Source organism: Ochotona princeps, chromosome 1, assembly GCF_030435755.1.
Source record: "Ochotona princeps isolate mOchPri1 chromosome 1, mOchPri1.hap1, whole genome shotgun sequence".
NCBI lineage: Eukaryota > Metazoa > Chordata > Mammalia > Lagomorpha > Ochotonidae > Ochotona > Ochotona princeps.
Window position 1 is genome coordinate 122,574,293 of NC_080832.1, and position 21,736 is coordinate 122,596,028.

Sequence of the window (21,736 nt, forward strand, 5' to 3'; positions counted from 1 at the left end):
CCCCAGCAGCAAGTCAGAGGCCAGTTTTCTCCATGGTGACCACGGCCAGTCTCTGCTTAAGGCACACACCCCTCAAAATGCAACGCGGCCAACTCCCAGGTCGCATCAGTAGCATGTGTGCACCTGTGTGGAAACATTAGCTGACAGCCACTAGGACCACCTCTAATCCTCAGGAAAAGCTTCTCTTGTTTAAAACATAGACTACCCCTGACTTTCTAAAACATGTAAATAGATCACTGTATTCATCTCCACTGAGCAGTTAGCATCTGAAGCCTGTGGTAGCCAGCTGGTCTCAAAGTCATCTGGGATGCATTTATTTTGATTAAATTGATCAGATTTCTATTTACAGGACAGACTTTTTCACCATACTGAATACAGCTGTGTTTACAGGGATTTGCAGAAGAAGAAGAAAACAAAATCCCGCAATCATGGCTAGCAACGCACGGCACACTCGGCACTTCAAGGAGTTAATACTGAGGGGCTTGCTGTCATGTTTGGGAGCAAATTCTGCATGCAGCTGCCTTTGCCATGCTTTCTGGCTGGTCAGGAAGTGGGTGTTGAAGTGGAGCTGAAAACACAAGCTGCAATCAAGTCCAATCCAGCAAAGGGACAGACTTCCTGTGTAAAATGATGAGAAATCCGCCCTCCCCCCGTCCACCACGGCTCTACACACACGCACATGCATTTAAATCCATGTGGCAAGGTTGCTGTATCTCTGGGGACACTGTTGCAGCCACCTAGCTCATCAGTTTCGGCGTTGACAGCCCCGGGGACATCCAGACTGCAATTTACAGTTCCTCCATCCATGTACCGGGTTATAAATTATGCCATCCTCCCTAGGATGAGAACGTGCAGTGAGTAGCAGAAAAATCACCCCGCACTCGGCCTCTCTTGCTTTCCACGCGCACCCTCACTCTGCATTTCTCCAACTCTGCCTCGTCAGACAGACACATCCGATACCTGGTTTATCCGTCTTCAGCTCCATTCTCGGGTAAAATGCCACCATATCTCAGCCTGGGCTGTTTCCCCCGCACCCATCCCTGGGAGAGGCCGAACTGGGTGCACGCGTTGCTGGGTACTGCATGTGTAGTATTCCTAACTCTCCCTTCCCGGGTCCTTTGCGTTCTCCTAGCCGTCCCACCCTGGGTCTTCTGTAGCCTTGCCCTACCCTCCAGGTCTCCTCATCCAGCTGCGAGGAGACCCTGGCCGGAGCTTGGCCAGCAGGTCTTCCTCGTGCGCAGTGCGGCAGATGCACACGGTCCGGACTGGGGCGCAGGTTGGCGAAGCCCGGGTAGGAGATGACAGAAGCAGCTCAGGTAACCCACGAAAGCTCGGCGTACCCATGGCGATGCAGCCCTGGAACTGTGAAGAAAGACGGTCTGGTTTCAGAATATAAAAAAAGAAAAAAGAAAAAAAAACCATACATACACACAAAACAGCGCAGCTCGGCGCCTGCGGGAGTGGAAAAAAAAAAACAGACATAAACCATATTTTTAAAAAATGAGTGAAAATCAAATTTCAAAAAAACAAAAAGAAGACAGAGATCAGAGTACTTCGTGCGACTTTTATTTCTCGGTGTATTGGCCTCCCCGCCCCCTCCAAAATCTCTCCTGTCCCCGAGCCACTGTCTGTCCATGAGTGCCGAGTCACAAAGGCTGACGCGCCGAGGTGCCGCAGAGCCAGCATCACATGAGCAGGCACATGACGAAGCGGAGTCGGCTGCTGATGTGGTCAACTCTTCCGTGAGGCAGAGGGGTGGGGGGTAAGAGGGAGACCAACCTCCAGTGAGTCCTGCCCCTCGCTCTCGCTGCCAGGAGGAAATTTCCTTAAAAGAACAATGAGAAGAAATGCGTGGGGGATCCGCGCAGACTTTTACACATGCACACTTATCTAGACTAGGGAGACCAGGGATACTTGAAGCCATTCCAAGCATGCTGTACCGCACACACTAGCTGGATGGCAGCAGTATTATTCCTAGTTTGTGTTAGTCGAAGCTCATTCCACTTAAGTGGATTCCTGAAAAGCGCACACCATGTCTTCATAGCATGATCGGGCTTGGAAAACCAATTCTATTATCTTTCCCTGCAATCTGTATCTGAACCTGCATGCTGAATAATTTATTTTTAGACTAATCAGATGCTTACCAAGACCACTCCCTCTTGTCCGCGAGAGGCACAGGCAACATTATTCACCCAATGGGAAAACCTCGTCCCTTCTTAGTGGGAAGCAAGGAGACTGCTTTCACCATCTTTTTTTTTTTTTTAAACAAAGCAATTATGTATTTAAAGGTACACAAACACTCAGCAATCAAGTATTCTTACTAGTCGTCACTGAAAACCAGTGACAGCTTCTGCTTCATTGAACTGACATGTCACTTCTTTGCTGCGTGGCATCTCAGGCCGGCATACAGGGATGACATTTTTCTAATGCTGCTCATGGCTGCAGCTGGAGGCCTTAAGCCACATGGATGCTGCCACTTCCCTGCACGGGAGAGCTGGAGCTCAGGTACCTTTCTCCTGAGGTCCTGGAATGCTAGGAATACTGTACTCCATATGCTAAGACACGCAGGATGGACAGCCGGAGGAACGATAGATTCAATCAGCCATCGGAGAATTAAATAAGTTGCCTATTTGCTACATCTTTTCCAAGATATGAGAGGGATGTCTTTTTAGGGAAACAAAATGATGATGTCAGATAACTAGAGACAGCTGTTAACAGATGATGGTAACTGTACAATGGGTCTTATCTAACACGTAAATATTAAGGAGAGTGGCTGTGAGTCTGTTCAACTTGTACTGAGCCTTGCACTGTGGCTCTCCAGACCTGTTCCCAGACACTGAGGGGTGCATAGTTGAGGGGTCTGGCCATTTTGGAGCCCAAGGTCTAGCAACTGCACACATCATAGTTCCTTTTCAAAATAATTCTCTCCCAATTTGAATACTACAACAGCTAAACAAGGAAGAAATAGAGCAGTCACTTGTTCACCCATCTCTTTCCATTCCCTCATTTGCCACGTTTTTGGATACTTCCTTTACAAACTACCCTGAAGGACAAAAATTCCCTCACACTTGGGACCTTCTCGCTGGCCTCCTTCCTGCCAGCAGCCTATCATTGAACTGGTCCTCTTAAGCCACCATGTCCACGGTGGTCAAGACACACTTTGTCCAAAACCAGGGAGGGCTCTTTCATTCTCCACATTTGTATGCTACACTGCTCTCAGATTCGACTTTGAATCCTCTCTATACACTCTCCACCCAACTAGAAAAGAAAAGAAAAAAATATATATAGTTAGCTTATTTTTGCTACTAAGCAGACAGAGTACTCTAAGAAAAACAAAGACTCATGAAGAACTATTATGGCCTTGGAGAATGTATAATCCAGAGTGTCTGCTAGTTTTACAATTGACACCAACTCTTTATCATCTGCTGCTAGCCATTACTTGAAGTTCTTTTTCCCATAAAATTAATAAGTAGGCCTAATTCTACCTGCTAAATGGAGGTTGGATAAATAGTGTCAGCGATGGACAAAATGGGGAGCAATACATCTACCTAAATGTCTGGGAAAGCTCCTGGGGCCTACTAGGCTTTGCAGTGAGTTATGAAATGTGGGGGTACAGTTTGGATATTAACAGTATTAGCAATGGTGATGGCCAAAAACGCATACTTATCTGCTAAGATATTCAATGCACTTTAGATATATGGATCTGCTTAATCTTAACACATCTGGGAAGAGTTTTTTTTTTTTTTTTTAGTTATTTTCAGTTGTTTAGAAATAAGCAAAAAGAGAAATTAAAGAAGTCCAAAACCACACAGCAACTACGTGGTAAGGTATATCATGTCTCAAGCACAAGCTCTTAACCAACATGCTGTCTTGAACACAAACAGTGAGAGGAAAACCATAGAGTTGAGAACATACCTGAAGGTGTATGGAGGGATCACCGTGGATCAAGTATTATTTTAGTATCAGGGGACTAATTGAGGAGAGCCATATGATAAAGCTAAGCCTCACTTGCTCCTCAGCAGACATGGAAACATCCACCAGACCCAGGCCTATTGAGTGTGGTGTCTGTATCTGGGAGTCGTGGGGATGGCAGGAAGTTGAGGATCAGGAATGTCACAAAGAGGCTTGTAGACCAGCCTGATTACATGGGGATGCTGGCTTGAGTCTGCTACTGGCAGCAGACTTGGGATAAATGTGGAGGCTTAATGAAGAAAGACATGACATTACTGAGGAACTCTTGGGAAGGAGGGAACATGAAGATGGCAAAGTTTACTCCATGGTTTTTACAGACTGAGTAAACAAGAAAGTAAATACGAAAAATAGTTGCTTGAGCTCAGGAGATAGGTCATTAAGCTATTTTGCCAACAGCTTGTAGAATGCTTGTTTGACTTTTTAAAATAATGAAAGAATACACATGGAAGCAGTGGAGGTAGAAAAGATGCCACATATCAGTATGACCTCAACAGAGCACAAAGTATCCAGGCGGTACAGGTAGCTTGTTCTCCATCAGGACATCACACAGACAGCAGCAGACTTTGTCTCTACTTTAGCCTCATTTTTCTGGGGCACCTGCTTCCCCCCACCTGGTACCACAAGTGTTGCTCTTCAGATCATCCTTGGTCAGGCTGTCTGACACCACTGTGCTTCTGCACCTTGATCCATCCCCTCTGGTGGGCATGCCCATCCAGTCCAGGCCTGCTCCCTAATTGACATACGTCACTATCAAGGCAATAAAACAAATGTGCTAATGCACTCTGGCAGTCTTATTTTTTTTTCTTAATAGCAAAATAAGAACCCACTGAAGTTTATCAGCTTCCTCATGCAAACTTAGCCAAGCAGAATACTATATCAATGAACACACTATTTGCAAACTTAATGACGGTTAATACGATATACTGCTTCTGGCTCTGAAAGTAAAAAGGGGTGTTATTGCCTCATAATGGGGGAAAAGTGTTAATAATTTTTTTCATCAGTAGTAATGAATTAAGATTGATATATCTTAAAGAAGGCTAGGATATCATCTCTAAGTAAAGTTCAAGAGCAATATTAGATAACTTAGGTATTTTAAGAGTCAGCTTATATGTAGAGGACAAAACAAAAGGGGAGAGGGAACTAAAGAAGAATTTATATTGAAAATATTTTTATTTATATTTGTTTGGATTAACCATACTAATTAATCTCGAAATATTAAGAAGCAAAGGTAAAGCTCATTTCGAGTAACAAGATAAATATAGACAACATCACTGCTTAATGCAAGGACACTCACACAAATGGGTTACAAGGAGCGGCTAAGCAGGGTTAAAAGAATGAAATGCTATCTGGACCCTTAAAGAACTTTCCAGACACTGATCCAGGAAGCCACATCCCTTCCTTTGATAATGGAGAGCCACTGCATGTGGTGATAGTAAAAAAACCAGTAGAAGTTAGTGAAAAATGGATATGGCTTCTTAAAAGCAAGCCAATTCATCTAAGCCATGTTGAGACTTTATCGTAAAGGAGATAGTTTGCTTGACTGGAATATTCAATGAATGGGGGGCCAGCACCATGGCTCAACAATTTAATCCTCCCGTATTAGCTCTGGTTCATGCCCTGGCTGCTTCACTTCCAGTCCAGCTCCCTGCTTATGGCTTGGGAAAGCAGGAGTGGATGGCTAAAATCCTTGCCATCCTGTACCTCACATGGGAGACCACAGGAAGTAGCTCCCGGTTCCTGGCTTTGGAGCACCTCAGCTCTGGCGGCTGCAGCCATCTGGGGAGCGAACCAGCCAATGGGAAGACCTTTCTGTGTCTTTCCTTCTCTCTACAAATCTGTCAAATAATATTAGATAAATCTTCATTTTTTAAAAAAACAAATATTCAATGAGTGTGACTATCTTTCAGGTAGGTAAGAATGTCATGGCTTATGCTTTACCCCTGCAAGTCTAGCAAATATTAATAATGGAAATGACAGTATAGAGAAAAGAAGGGCACGCTGGTCTGGTTAGCAAGATGCTAGAGGACTTAAAATTACATGCCCTGTTTTCTAACCCCACCAAAATGGTTGCTGAATTAAGATTAGCTCTTCACAAAGCAGACTGGCAGAATGACTAATTGCTGGCTGCTGGGAGAGGGCTGATTTCCCCTTTCTATAACCAGGCATTACTACTGTGGTCCATTTCAAAGAGGCCAAGTGGCAAGTTCAAGGTGGAAGGACTGTGTTTGTACACCTGTGAGTGGTTTGACCTTAGGCTTTGCAGAGAACTGTCAGGAAGTCAGTTTTTCCATGCTCTTTACAGTAAACAAAGACAGTGTGGCCGGACTCCAAATGTTTCAGAAGGTCAGGGACCAAACTGCCTCAAAGACAAAGACTGCTTCCAGAAATTGAAACGCAAAATAGATGTGAGCGCCATCAACATTCCAAACTACGCTCCTGCTCATTCTCAGTGCTTGCTTCAAACAATGTGACACATACCCAGCATAGACACATAATAGAAATAGAAGCAAGGAAACCCCAGGTGCTGGAAAGCACCTCAAAGGTCATGAGGTCTGACGGCAAATCTAAATTGTGAATGCTGCCCTTTTAAATATCTCCTCCATTTAATCACACAGGCTCACAGAGAACACCTCCAGTGAGAGAAATCACAGTGTGTGGGGAGTGTGGGGAGAGGCAGGCCACTCCATCTGACCATTGCAACAGCCTGATTACTGCAAAGCCCTGGACCAGAAGGTTGGATCCCATGGCCGTGGAAGCCTCTCTCTATCTTCTGCTGATCGATCCTGAGTTTAGAAGTTTGGGAGCACAAGGGTCACATGTCTTCCACGTGATGGTCCACTGGATATTAGAAGGCATCTATCATTGGCCAGGTTGTCTTTCTCTGCACAGAATAGTTTCTGTTTCTTTCGCCATCACACTGTGACTTCAACTCTATTCCACACCCCATTGCACAGCCTACAGATGTATTCTGGCTTATCAGTACTGTTTCGAACACTGTGTCACACAAAACAGAAAGTAAGGACTCACAGTGTGTAGTAAAAATGCTACTTTCTTCATTCTAGAAGAGCATACCTCACTGTAGCCTGATATGCCACTGCTTGCTTTGCGGCACACTGTATCAAGGACGCCTGTACCTCTGTCAACATTTTGCACCTAACTCACACTGCTATTATCTTCAACATCTTTATGTATTTATTTGTTTTTGTTTTGCTCTCACTTGTGCTTATCACATACGAAAAGATTCTGCAGTATTCAAAACTTTTTTTTTTAAAGGGAAGGAAGTAAGGCCCAGTGTGGCAGCCTTGTAGCTAAATACTCGTATGTGCTAGAATCCCATATGGGTGCTGGTTTGTATCCTGACTGCTCCAACTTCCCATCCAGCTACCTGCTTATGGCATGGGAAAGCAGAACAAGACTTCCCAAAAGACTTAGGACCCTGCCACCCATGTGGGAGATCCAGAAGAAGTTCTTGGCTCCTGGCTTTGGACTGGCTCAGCTCTAGCCATTGTAGCCACTTGGGGAGTGAACCAGTGGCTGGAAGAGCTTTCTCTCTATATCTCCTTTTCTCTGTATATCTATCTTGCCAATAAAAAAAATAAAATAAATCTTTAAAAAAATAAGAAAGAAGGAAGTAGTGGGGGCTGGTGCTGTACTATAGTACATTAAGTCTCCACCAGCGGTGCTGGCATCCCGTACAGGACGTCCCGGCTGTTAGGATCCCTTCTACTCCACTTCTTATCCAACTCCCTGCTTATGGCCTGGGAAATCAGCCGAGGATGGTCCAGGTGCCACGTGAGAGACCCAAAAGATCCTGGCTCCTGCCTTCAGATCAGCTCAGTTCCAGAAATTGTGGCCATCTGGGGAGTGAACCAGAAGATAAATTTTTCTCTCCATTCTCTCTCTAAACCTGTGTTTGACATAAAAATAAATTTTTTAAAGGAAGGAAGCACTAAACTGTGAAGACCACACGGAAGCATTGATAAATGCTCATACCTCTTCCATGGGAGGGTATGAGGTATTAGTGTTGTTGGCAAGAAATATATGAATTTCCAATTCAGATTCTTGCTTCCTGCACATAGAGAGAAACACTAAATATAGACTAGTACCATGTACTAGTACTAGGAACAGAGTCTGTTTCACAGTGAAGCAATAAACTCACCCGTAGGTATATATGAGTATGTGCTGCCTTACACAGAGAATGGAAGGCCATTCAACTTGGATGGGCAGTTGGGACTTTTCAGTTAGCTGAATTCAACCAAAAACCTCGACCTTGGGTGAGAGGCCCATGAGGGTGCTCTGTTGGGTAGGGGGTGTTCTCCACAGTTGTCAAAAAATAAGAGTGGCCAGTGCCATACAATGTGGTGTGACGCTTGAGACGCAGTGAGTGTGAGCCAGAGAATTGGGCCAACAGGAGTGGGCCAAAGAGGAGTGGACCCCTAAATGACAGAGAGAGAGAGAGAGAGAAAGAGAGACAGAGAGACAGACCTAGGACACAATCTGTGAGAGGCAGAAAGCTCCATTCCAGAACTGTTCACAAGGGAAAGTGAACTCTCTCCTTTTAAAGAGCAGGGTTGTACCTCCACTGGATACAGAAGAGGAACCAGAGATGAGGTCTGCGCATGTGCACTGGACTTGAACATGTTAGGTGCATCCTGGCAAAGTGAGTGTGCCAAACCAATAGTAAAAGAAACAGCACTATTTTACAAGGTACAGAATTACAGCTTGCCTGAATTCTAACTGCCTAGTTATAGCATATCATTAGAAGGCGATGGATATACCTACTGTTTTTCATTCCCAACAACAATGCATAGAATGAAATAATTCTGGTTACCTGAAAGAGCCTGACTTAGTAGGAAGGACATGGAGCTGGAAGTCAAATGTTCCACATTGTGGAATCCACTTGGCCATGAAGTGCATTTGTTGATCTGCTATTCCCTAAGCCTGAGCTGCCTTAGTTGCAAAGACAGAACCTTGACAAAAGCACTCAGAACCACAAGCAAGCAGTTTTATGTTTCAGTGAAATTTTAATTAGATTGTTTTTTTAAAACATCTATTCTTTAACACAATAAAGTACTAAAATACTAATCCCTTACAGTTTCCCACACTGAAATGAAGTACATTTTGCATTCAATTGTGTCTCAGAATAAGTCATACAATGGCATCTTCACTCACCAGAATATTTTGAAGTTCAGAGCTATATACATAAAAATATGCCAACTAGTTAAGTGGGCTAATTCTGGCTGGGAACTCAGGAATTCTACCTTCTGATGAAATACCTGTTTCAAATACATGAACCAATTACCGAGAGCCACGGGATAAGGAATAAATGTCATCATGTGATATCATCACTTTCCTATAATCCAAATGTCTTCTTAACATGTCTTTAATTAACTGTACAGGGAGAACCCTTAGGTTGAAAAGATCTGGTTTCCTTCATTTTTTTAACCCAGAGCCATGACAACAGAGTGGTTTGATGGCACTCGGCAGGATTCACAAAGAGCTACTATTTGCACTCTGAGAGAAACGGGAAGAAATGATACGTGTAGTCATACCTAGGGAATACCAGCACTTCCTAGGATCTTGTGTTCGAGCACGATTAACTCCATGGTGAGATCTGAAGATGTAGCCAGCCCTCCTAACATCAATCGGGAAGAGAAGAATAGCTCTTCTCTGTTATGAATAGCTTTTCCTGTTAGGAGACCATGCAACACACTGGTCAAAGTACTAAAAAATAAAAATAGATAATGTAGGTTTTTCTGTTTTTCTATTTTGGGGCCTAGCCTTTGCCCCTCTGAAGCAAGAAGGTTTTCAAGAGTTCAGACTCACACAGTTTTTATATGTCAGAAAAGCAGCACCACTTTTTCTTTTTTGGCTTTTTAAGATATTCCAGTTTTGACCCATAAAACTATATACTCTAGGATCCCATAGGTGTGACATGAGACCACCCTGTACTCTCTCTCATTCTTAGATGTCTTACTGCACAGTTCCCAGGGCAATCATACTGCCTCTGTCAGGCAAGGAATATTCCCACTAGCATCTGGGCTGAAAAAGTATGGTCATGCAGCACTCCAAGCAGGTTTGAATAAAAGACACAGTCACATAACTGCACAGATGTAAGCACTGATGTGCACATGGACAGATGACTTTTGATATCTGCAAAATACAGCTGGGGTGGTAGTGATGGAGGTGCAACCCACTAATCCTCCACCCAATGGCACCGACATCCCATATGGGGCACCAGTTTGTACTCTGGATACTCCACTTCTGATCCATCTCTCTGCTTATGGTCTGAGAAGGCAGTAGAGGATGGCTCAGGTCCTTGGGCTCCTGTACCCATGTGAGAAACCTGGAACAGACTCCTGGCTCCCAATTTTGGAATGGCTCAGTTCTAGACATTGTGGCCACTGGGGGGAGCAAGCCAGCAGATGGAAGGCCCTCTCTCTATCTCCTCCTATCTCTGTTAAAATATATATTTTTAAATTTATATATATCTATTAAAATGTATCATTATATACACACACACACACATAGTGCACATACCTGGGTAGAAAACTGTCTATTAGCACTGAAGGTGACCAAAGTTGTCAACATTGGTTGACTGGCTATCAAGATACTTCAGATGTAATGAGCACAAATGACCCTGTCTCCATACAAACAGGAAGGCAAGACTTGTAGAAGACCCTTCAAAATAGTTAAAATGCCCATGTCCAGGATGCCAAAACCCCTTCAAACTATAGAGGAGGGTTACTATTGTTAGTGAGACGGTCCTTGTTGAAGCAAGGCCCTTTGTATCGAATGCCCCCTTCTCTAATTCACTCAAGATCAGTGTATGACATTATGGTGTCTGTGGAATGTAAAGACACATGGGGAATAAAGAAATGCTAAAACCAGAACGACACGAAAGAGATGCTAATATCTGTTACCATTTGCCTCAAAGCACAGTTTATATAAAATGAATCCCATGAGATCAAAAGCTTAAAAATTTTTTTGAAAAAGAAATTCTGTACAAGGATTTAAAAAATTTTTTTTTGTTATTATTGGAAAGCAGGTCAGCTTTACAGAGAGGACAGATAGAAAGGTCTTCCTGTTTACTGATTCTTTCCCCAAGTGGCCACAATGGCCCGAGCTGAGCTGATCCAAAGCCAGGAGCCAGGAGTTTCTTCCAGGTCTCCCACATGGATACAGGGTCCCAAGGCTTTGGCCTGTCCTTGACTGCTTTCCTAGGCCACAAGCAGGGAGCTGGATGAGAAGCCGAGCCGCTGGGACTTGAATGGATACCCATGCGGAATGCCACAAGGCGAGGATTTATTCCCTGAGCCATTGTAGTGTTCCTTGGACAATTTGCTATTACCTGCTATACAAGAGGCAACATTCTGCGTATTCCACATTTGCTGAGTTAGACACTATTTTTTATCTCCATTGTACAGATGAGGAAATTGTGGCCACAGAGAAGTAAAGTAACTTGAACAAGGTCATATAATCAAAAAGTGGGGAGACTGGTTGCAAACATAGGCTACGAGGTGCCCTGGAGTTGGCATCCTGTCTCCCTTCTTTCTCCCTTTTACCACCTGGAAACCAAACCAAAGGCAGATCCCATCCGGGTCTGCCCAAGTCTCTTCAGATAATTTGTAGGAAACAGACTGCCAAATGTTAAGAAAGAAAAAGAACATTTTTAATCACATGTTTCCAACAATGAGCCCTATTCTATTAGTAACCTAAAGATCGGCATCTTAAAAATTAAAGTGGCACACAAAGACTGAAAGATAACACAGATCATTGGCAACACTGACTAGAAAATCAGGCAAATATACAAATCAACCTGTGAGACTAAGCCGTGACTGGGAGCAGCAGAAATCAGGAATCGGTGAGATAATAAGATGAAGCCAACAAACCCATTAGCCATAACACTGATGAGAATATCTCATCGTACATGATACAGAACCAGCCTTTGTAAAGGAGGTTCAGAAACATTCTATCTATCTATATATCCATCCATCCATCTATCCATCCATCCATCCATCCATCCATCCATCCATCCATCCATCCATCCGTTTTACTACAGAGAGAAAGAGAGCTCCCATCTGCTGGTTTACTCCCCAAACGCCTGCAATGGCTGATGCTGAGGCAGGTCAAAACGAGAAGCCAGGAACTAAATCCGAGTGTACCATGTGGGTGGTGAAGGCCCAAAACCTTGAGGTGTTTCCTGCCACCTTCCAGGATCTATACTGGTAGGAGATGGGAATCAGGCTGAGCCAGGAACTGAATCCATTCATTTTGATATGGTATGTGGGAATCTCAATGGGGGATGTTAATCATTGAGTCAAATGCCCACCTCTACTTAATTTTATACCAGCTCTGCCAGGGGATCTTCACCAAGCAGGTCTTCACAGAAAACTACTGTGAAAAAACTCTGCATGGATTTCAAAATTTTTATCCCACTATAACCTTATTTTTAATTCCATTTTTCTAATCATTTTTAAGTACCTCTATATTATTATTCTTACTTTTCAAATGAGGAAATGGAGATCTGTAGAGAGTCAATAACCACCAGAAGACAGATTTGTTAACATGCAACTAAGGCAAGCTTATGATCTGATTTGGCTAGAAACCTTGTGTTCCTGAGATGAGAGTCATAATGCAGATCAAACCGAAACATTCTCTAAATCAGGAAAGACTGGTAAAGAGGTCTGGGCAAACAACAGATTCAAGCTCCAGGCATGTGAGTCATTAGAAATAGCACTGTTGGGCAGCACTAGGATCACGGGGTCACAGATCAAGGGCTGCCTGCTCTCTGGCTACGGGCATTAGCCTGGCGCCTGCTGAAAGTAACCGTCACCTTTGATTGGAATCAGAGTTGTTCGGTCAACGAATAAAATTAGCTCCTGCAAAGCCTCTGGGGAATTAATTCGAGCAAAAATATAAATGCACGGTCACACAGGGAGAGCCTTGACAAAGTCCGAACACAACTTAGAGCATCGAGAGTAAAGATTGGGAGGGGCCAAACAAGCTGGACAAAATGTAGGACCCTACACCTGCAAGGGACAAAGCATGATGAGCAGCTGAAGAAAAGATGGCAAAGTCTGGATGCAGAAAAATGACGATCAGATGAACCACCTGCTTTATGTAAAGCTCCAAATAACGAGATCACAGTGGACAGCCACTCAAACACTGCCCTCATAACACAGAGCATTACTGAGAATAACTCAATTCACAAGGGCTCAAGGCAGCCAATACTTGATAGCCTGTCAGAGAAAACAGAACAGTAATTACAGAAAAGAATCATATCCTCAGAAAAAAACAAAAATGAATCAGGCTAAGTTTGTAAAGTCTGTCTTACAGACACACTGTCTGGATGTAGGTCCTCAAAAATACTGGTTTTAATTTTATGCCAATTTATTTAGTGAACCTAATGATTCTGTTCTGTTACTTCTAAACTGGATATACCCTATGACTCATAGCATCTTACAACATTTCAACTTTCCTACACGATCTTAAGAAATCATAATCACAGAAGATAGTTATTTTTCAAAAATTAAATGGTGATGTAATGGTTCCAGTGCCTGCTGTAGAAAACAATCAACCTTATGACAATTGCATTAAAAAAAAAGACTTCTAACTCCAATCTACTTGAGGTCATTTTAAAGCAAAAACAAGTGGAATTTACGACAAAGCGAGTTTCAATAAATAAGAATGAGATTAAATTGAAAAACAATCACAGAATGAAAATTTCAATGTTTAAAAAATGTGGACATTTTTCAGATGTACCAGAAAATGGCTAAGATACTATAGATTCCCAGTTTCTTCTATCATTAATATGTTTATCATATTTTTAACATTAACAAATCAATGGAGTATTATTAGCTAAAGCTCATATTGTTTTATTGAGTTTTTGACCTAAATTTTTTTGTTCCAGGATATCACATTTATTTGTCATGCTCTCTTAGGTTATTTCTTAGACTTTCCTTTTTCTTTTTTTTTTCCTTCCTCTTGTTTTTTTCTATGATTTTAGCAGTTTGAGCTACAAGGATTCGATAGAATGTTCTCCAGCTGGAGACTGTCCACTTGTTTTTCTTGGGGTGACTGAGCTTTGGGTTCAGGGGAGGAATTCTGACAAAGCATTGTTCTGATAATGTCATTGCCGCATCAGGGTGTAGCTCACCCACAAGCCCTCCTTTGCTGCCATGAACCTGAACCTTCTGACTGGGGCAGTGGTGGACACATTTCTCCCCAGCAAAGGCGCTCTTCCTCTCGTCTGGTTCCTTTGGAAGGAAGTCACTGTTTGCACACCCCACCCATACAGAGCAGAACTCTGTTCTACCCACTTATGGGCACACATAAATAATTTGAAATTCTGCAGAGGAAAACTGTCTCTTTTCTTCCATGTATTTATTTATTGAAAAATTTCATATAAGCACAGACTTATGGGTATTTATTTTACACTTTGGGATATAACCTAATAATACCACAACAGAAGAATTTTTAATGAAGATAAATTTAAATTAATTGCTAAAATGAGCCTGGCCACTTTCAACTCCTGCCCAAGAAGAGAATGTGGGTGTGGAGGGTGGATCAAAGTGCTTGGATGCATGAGGGCCTCAACAGTTATGAAACTAAGGATCAGCAGGAGGACATTTCACTATTCAATTTTACAGAGAAAATGGGGATAGGTACACTAATTCCAGGGAACTTTCTTTCCCTATTGAAAACATACAAGATAAAACTCAATGCATGGGAGGCTAAAATAACTGTATTTACAGACTACACATTTCTACACATATAAGAACCAAAAGATTCAATAAAGAGACTATAAGAACACATAGGAGATTTTGGCAAGGTAGTAGGATACAAAATCGATGAATATAAACTGATGGCCTTGGTATATACAAACAACTCCATGGCTGAGAAAGAATTTGTAAGAACACTCCTACATAAAACAGCAGAGAAGAAGTTTAAGTACAATGGAATAAGTCTAACCAAGATAAAGGATCAGTAACAAAAATGACAAAGCATTAAAAAAGGAAATAAATGAAGATGTTATTAAAAGATAGGAAAAAATATCATGTTCCTGGATTTGGTAGAATCAATCTTATCAAAATGTCAGTGATACTGAAAGTCATGCAGATTCAATGTGATATCAGTGAAAATCCTAACAACACATCTTCTCAGAGTTTCTCAGGTGATTAAAAAAAAGTTCATCTGGAAATGCCAGAAACCACTAATAGCCAAAGCTGTCTTGAAGAAAAAAATAAAGCTGGAGGAATCATAATTCCAGACCTTAAGACATACTACAGGGCAGTGGTCATCAAAACAGTCTGGTACTGGCACAAAAATAGAGAAGATCAATGGAACAGAGGAAAAGTCCCAGAAGTGAGCCCTAACATGCACAGTGAACTAACTTCAACAAAAAATAACCCAGGGAATAAGGTTGGTCTCTTCAACAAATGCTATTGGGATAACTGGATAGCAGACTGCAGAAGTAAGAAGCAAGATCCCCACCTGTCACCTTATATAAAAGTCAGCTCTAAAAAGATCAAGGACCTAACTCTGCACCCAGAAACCATCAAACTACTAGAGGAAAACATAGGAAGCACTCAACAAGATATATGCATTGGTAAAGACTTCTTAGGAAAGACACCCAAAACACAGGTAATCAAAGCCAAAATAAACAAATGGGACTATATCAAGCTAAAAAGCTTCTGTACAACAAAGGAAATGATCAACAAAGTGAAGAGATTACCAACAGAATGGGAGAAAATCTTTGCATACTACTAACTGATAGTGTTCTAACATCCAGGATTTACAAACAGCTTCAGAAACTCAATGGTAGAAAACAAAGAACCCTGTGAAGAAATGGATGAAGAAAATGAGTACGAATTTTTCCAAAGAACTATTTCAAATGGCTAACAGACATATGAAAAAAATGCTCAGGTTATCTAGGTATTAGGGAAATGCAAATAAAAACCACATTGAGGTTCCACTTACTTCCAGTGAGAATGGCCTACACTCAGAAATCTAACAACACCTGCTGTTGAGGATGTAGTGAAAAAGCTACCCTACTCCTTTGTTGGTGGGAGTGTAGGCTAGTGCAGTCACTACATAAGTCAGTATGGAAAAGTGCTAAGATAACTGAAAATTGAGCTCCTGAATGACCCAACTATCCCTTTTCTGGGAATATATTCAAAGGAAGTGAAATCTGCATACAACAAAGCAAACTGTATCCCTGTAATTACTGCAGCAAAACACACAACAGCAAAGACTTGCGAACAACCTAGATATTTGTTGAAAGAGAAATAGATAAATCAACTGTGGTACATGTATTCCATGGACTACTACACAGCCATTAAAAAGAATGAAATTCCATTATTTGCAATGAAGTGGTCCCAATTGGTGACCATTATGCTTAGCAAAATAAGCCAGCCCCAGAGGACAAATATCATATGATCTCTCAATGTAGAGAAACCTTCATACAAAACACAAAATAAATAGATATGGTAAACAAATATATACACATGTTTTCATAAATGAACTATATATCAGAGACTAGGATACCTGGAAGTGAAGAACAAGGCATTATACATCTCTTCTCCTGAATAAAAGGGAGGACTCCCAACAAAACCGTTAAATAGACCTTGATAATTTGCTAGATTATCTCCTATTACCTATATTTACTCTGCTGTCTATGATAGCCTTAGAGAGCAGAATGTAGGACTTCTGACTGCTACTGAAAGACTACACTATCGTAACAACATGATGGAAAATGGTAGGAGGAGAGAATGAGGAGGGAGGAAGGAGAGTGGGAGGTAGGAATCTAGATACTTATAAAACTTTATTACAGAAAATAATAACATTAAAATAAGAGATCATTAGAATGCACATTGAAAATTTATACTATGAGCTCCACACAGATTTCAAATGCATTGATACAATTTAATGCATTATATCAAAATGTATTAAAACATGCTTTTTAATTCTATTTTTTTTTCATGAACTTTCAAATATTCCTTTGTGTAGTCGGTGGTTTCAGGTTCACTTTGTCATGATTACTGCATTTTATAAGTCAGATTCTGGGTCAATACCTCCTCCTCTTAGAAATAACTATGATGGTGTCAAGAGATACCATCTAACATGCTATACAACTGCACCTATTCTACATATAATTGTAAAAAATACATGCTGTTTTACAATTTAAAATACAGGTAGTGTAAAACTTTTCCGCATAGGAATACAATTGGGAAATGAATTTGATATTTTTGACTCTGACTATATATCATTCATCAGCACCAGTTAAAAATAAAAAATGCATACTGAGATATCATAATGAAAAACTAAGAAAGCAGTAGGGCAGAAATATAACCTGGAAAGAGACAGATACTGAAAAATTTATTTTGCATGTCCTTTCTACGAATATTTACAAAAATACTTTGTTAGTTACCATGCTAAGATTGAGTTTATGAGAGTACTTTAAACATTTATGAAAAATGAGCTTTAAAATATGCTTAATTTGGTATAAAGATTGGAAGCCCATGCACAGAGAAGTCTTGAAAAAGGATTATATTATATATACTGAAAAGACTATGTAGATATTTCAAGAATTCTTTGCTTCACCATAAACCTATCTTTAATTCCATTCCCACAAATTTCTGAAGTCCCCTTGCATTACACTAATACCACAGAGAATCATAAGAGAAAGGGTTAATTCGGCACGACTATATTGCTCAAACCCTGCATATCCCAAGGTCTCCAGGACTGGTTTCAGCTGTGCCATCGCTGAGTCTGTGGCTGAGGTAAGAGTATCTTTGTACACCTGTAGGTTTAGGCCACATCAGACAGTTTATGGAAACAATGCAATTTGTACTGACTGGTTTTTCACACCTGAGTCCTTGGCCTCTGCTTTGTCACTTTGACCTCTGGGAACCTTGGGACTGGGTAGTTAAGGTGCTGCAAGGCTACTCAATGGAGTACCAACAAATATCCTGAACACAAGGTTCAGGTGAGGTGGGCTTCCTGGGCTCACAAACTTCACACATGGTGTTGCACATTGTGACTGAAAGAACTAAGTATTGTTCCCATGATTCCACTGCGAGCGGACATCTAGTGTCTTAGGGTTGTATCTTCCTCAACTCCACCATATCCACCTTCCTTCTATTGATTGCAATCTGGATCCTTTCATAGTACTCAACTGTAGTCAATACCCTCATCAAAAATGAGGATATTGCTGGAAAGTCTCCTCAACAATTACATTAAAATTTGAGACACATATTCTGAAGAAGAATAAAGTGTGGGAGGCTATATTGCAGTGATATAAAATAGATTACAGGGTTAGAGAACCATCCTGAAAAAAAGTGATGTCTAATTTGAGATCTAATGGATACCAGTAGTTGGGACAGTGGAGAGCACTTGGCTCAGTGAACTGAACAAATCAGCCCTTATTTGTCAGGCAGAGTAGGATGTGTGAAAGTCACAGAAAGCACACAGGTGTGCAAGATGAAGGAAGAGAGATGGGAGATGCTGAGCAGGGCTCCACGTGAGTGGTCATTACCCTTAGAGTCATGGGAAGGCAGGGGGCAAATGCCGGCAACATGGGGCATAACTCATGGGGGTGGTGATAACTAAAGAAAAAAACATGGACACCTTAGTTTTCATAAAACTCAACATGCATGATGATGATCTTTAGCTAGTTTGGTTACACTGGACACGCTAAAAAACTGAAGGAGGGAAAAGATGAAAAGGTCTGGTGGCAAAATGAAAACAACACAAACAAAAGCGATGCTGGGGGTGGTGTCCACCTTGACGGCCTGAGCAAATGACAAGATGGTCAGGATACACATCGAGTCAAGAAATACTAGAAGAGACCACTTTTATTTGGAGGGGGAGGAGTAGCTACTGGGCAAGAAGTACCAAAATACTAAGCACTAAGTCTTGGGTCCTTTGAGTTTGATAGACTTTGAGATCTGAGAGGGGAGATGTATACAAGCTGCTGAACACGTGCGCATGTAGCTGATACAAATTCATGCTTCATCCACAACTACAGCCATGTGGTCAAGGAGCATCTCCTGCTTGCCAAACATGCCTTTAAACACTGTGGGAAGTCTCCTTATCTTCACAATAACCAGACAGGAAGGTCTCACACTGGGATCATTCTTCCTTAGCTTACAAGGGAACCTTGAGAATTTACTTCGCCCAGCCGAATAGCTAGGACAAACCCAAAGCATTCAATCCCTGTGCTGTCACTTTCCACGTTACATCAGTCCTCGCAGTAAGCCAGGGAAGGAGGACATCCAATTTGGAAACAGTGGGGAGTAAGCGAACAGGTATTTTGAGGATAACTGAGTGATTGAGGAGAGAATTGAGTATATACCGCTAGCATTACTGGTAGGACGAGACAGCGGCATATTGCAGAAGCCGAGACAAGCTCAGAAGCACGATGATCTTTAGTGAGTCTGCTGTGAAGCTGGCTAAGGAATTCCCAACATCACAACACTTTGAACTTACAAAAAGCTGTTGATGGAGTGATAGAAATGGGAGTTAAGTTAGAGAGGGTGAATGGGGAATCAGGAGGTAAAGACATGGAACGTGTTCAACAACCATGCCCACAAAGGAAAGGAGACACAGCTGAACCTGCGGAGGGCAAGGGAGGCAACCAGAGGTCGTTTGAGAGTGAGTCGGCAGAGTTGTAATCAAGTTGTAAAGTTAGTGGAAAGGATCCATTAGCGAGGGACTTGTTGAGCAGACAGGAGAGAAAAGGTTACGTGCATAGTGCGAGTTCCCTCGGCAGTCAGAGTGGGACAGATGGGAACAGACTTTCGCGTATGCACGCAGAGCCAGCAAGGCAAACGATGCTCTGTGTGATGCGCGCTGTGGAAACCGGGACTAGATCCAGCCCCGCCCACTTGCCTGCTTTGCTCTCTTACCATTCTCACGTGGGTGCCCTTTCGCTTTGGCTCTCCCTGCCTGCTTTCTAACTCCACCTGCCACTTCCCAATCACGTCAGACACTTGGCACATGCTATCCTTTCTGTTCAGACTATGCCACACTTTTCTCAAGGTCCCAACTTAGATCCAGTTTCTAGTCCAATGAAGGTGTCCAATAAACGGCTCTCAGTAAATTGTGTGCCAAACAGTTATAAAAATAAAAATTTGAGCCCAACGTGGTAGCCCAGTGGCTAAAGTCCTCACATTGCACACAACAGGATCCCATATGGGTGCCGGTTCTAATCCCAGCAGCCCCGCTTCCCATCCAGCTCCCTACTTGTGGCCTGGGAAAGCAGTTGAGGACGGCCCAAATCCTTGGGACCCTGCACCCACATGAGAGACCTTAAAGAAGCTCTTGGTTCCTGGCTTTGGATCAGCACAGCTCTGGCCGTTGCAGCTCCTTTGGGAGTGAATCATCGGAAGGAAGATCATCCTCTCTGTCTCTCCTCCTCTCTGTATATCTTTGTAATAAAAATAAATAAATCTCAAAAAAAATTCTCTGAAACTTAGTATGATTTTGGATACTTTAATGTGCTTCTGCTTTTGATCACCAACATTATATTTTTATCAATATGAATTTGAATTATATTTAATGATACTATAGTGCAATATTCAGTTCTAATGTTAGTTATAATTTCATATCTACGTTCATATTGATACAAGACTATATGTCCATGCTTTTATTCCTTTATAAAACATATTTTCAAAAACATATTTTCAGGCAAACACCTGTACTTAGTATCTTAATTTTCTCCAGCCCAAAAGGCAACATGAAAAGACACATTAAAATCAGATTGTCCATCTACTTCAGTAAGATATGCAGCTGTCAAATCAACCAGACATTTTTTGTCAGTGGGATAAATGCATATTTTTACACAAGACAAGCTACATCTACAGATGGGTGAATCCTACAGTTTTTTTTTTTTAAATGTAGATGGCAATAAAAGCCAGAGCAGTGATTCCCAGAGCTTGGGAGTAGAATAAAGGGACTTGCTCAATATGTCAGGAAGACACTGGGCAGAGAAGGGAAGAAAGTCATCCACAATCTGACTGGCTGTAGGACTCTGTGTTAGTGGGTAGCTAGAAGAGCTTGCGAAAGTAGTCTTAGTGAAGGACACACACCATAGTTGGTGAGGCTGATGTTTGGACACACTGAACCTGGGTTCAAATTTCAGCTCTCTAGTTGAATTCTTCAGCACTAAACAACTGACTAGAACTAATCCCTCAACCTCTCTAAATTTCATTTCCTGTATTAATAAAATGGAGATACTGTAAAATGCATGAGTAGCTCAAAATTCCTTTTCAGGGTTTGTGAGAACTGTGCAGATAAATCTTTTCGCACATGACTTGTTCACAATAGTTGCTCAATTTATCAGTAACTTTACTGACAACGTCCAAGTCTTTTATTCCAGACTTCCTCTCCACCAGACTGCATACATTGGCATCAATAACACTTGCCATTGTAATTTTCCTTTCTGTATTTTCTTAAGTCAGTAACCTGGTTATATTTATAGAGCCTTTCTCAAAACAGGACACAATACTTTGATTATTCTTCTGATTAGCAAATTCTAACTGCTTTACAGTCCTGCCTCTTGGGTTTTTCCCAGAGAGCACTATGATTAGCATCTAGGAGTTTTGCAATCTCTTTAGTTGTACATTTATAGAAAATTTCTGGCCAACAATTATTCATAATAAATCATATTTGTTAGCTGGTAAATGTATTCTATTTAACTCTTAAAAAGCTATCTAATATCCAAGTTATTGGGATTTACCTCTTCAGCATGCCACAAAAT

At 41.7% G+C, this 21,736-nt stretch overlaps 2 long non-coding RNA genes across 3 annotated transcripts in view; both read right to left on the reverse strand.

The window, feature by feature from the left end:
- Window positions 1-654: 654 nt before the first annotated feature.
- The window catches only part of LOC131480963 (uncharacterized), a 154,284-nt gene continuing 133,202 nt past the window's right edge, over window positions 655-21,736 (reverse strand). The window contains exons 6-7 of one of the 2 annotated variants that reach the window (XR_009245921.1): window positions 9,525-9,661; window positions 655-1,362 (exon numbers count right to left, since the gene is read on the reverse strand). This is a non-coding gene — a long non-coding RNA (uncharacterized LOC131480963). The remainder of the gene's footprint in view (window positions 1,363-9,524; window positions 9,662-21,736) is intronic. The other variant, XR_009245920.1, reaches the window with a different exon arrangement.
- Window positions 1,551-4,051, reverse strand: LOC131480965 (uncharacterized). The gene is made up of 2 exons (XR_009245922.1): window positions 3,916-4,051; window positions 1,551-1,825 (listed from the first exon to the last, which is right to left on the reverse strand). It is a non-coding gene; the product is annotated as an uncharacterized LOC131480965 (long non-coding RNA).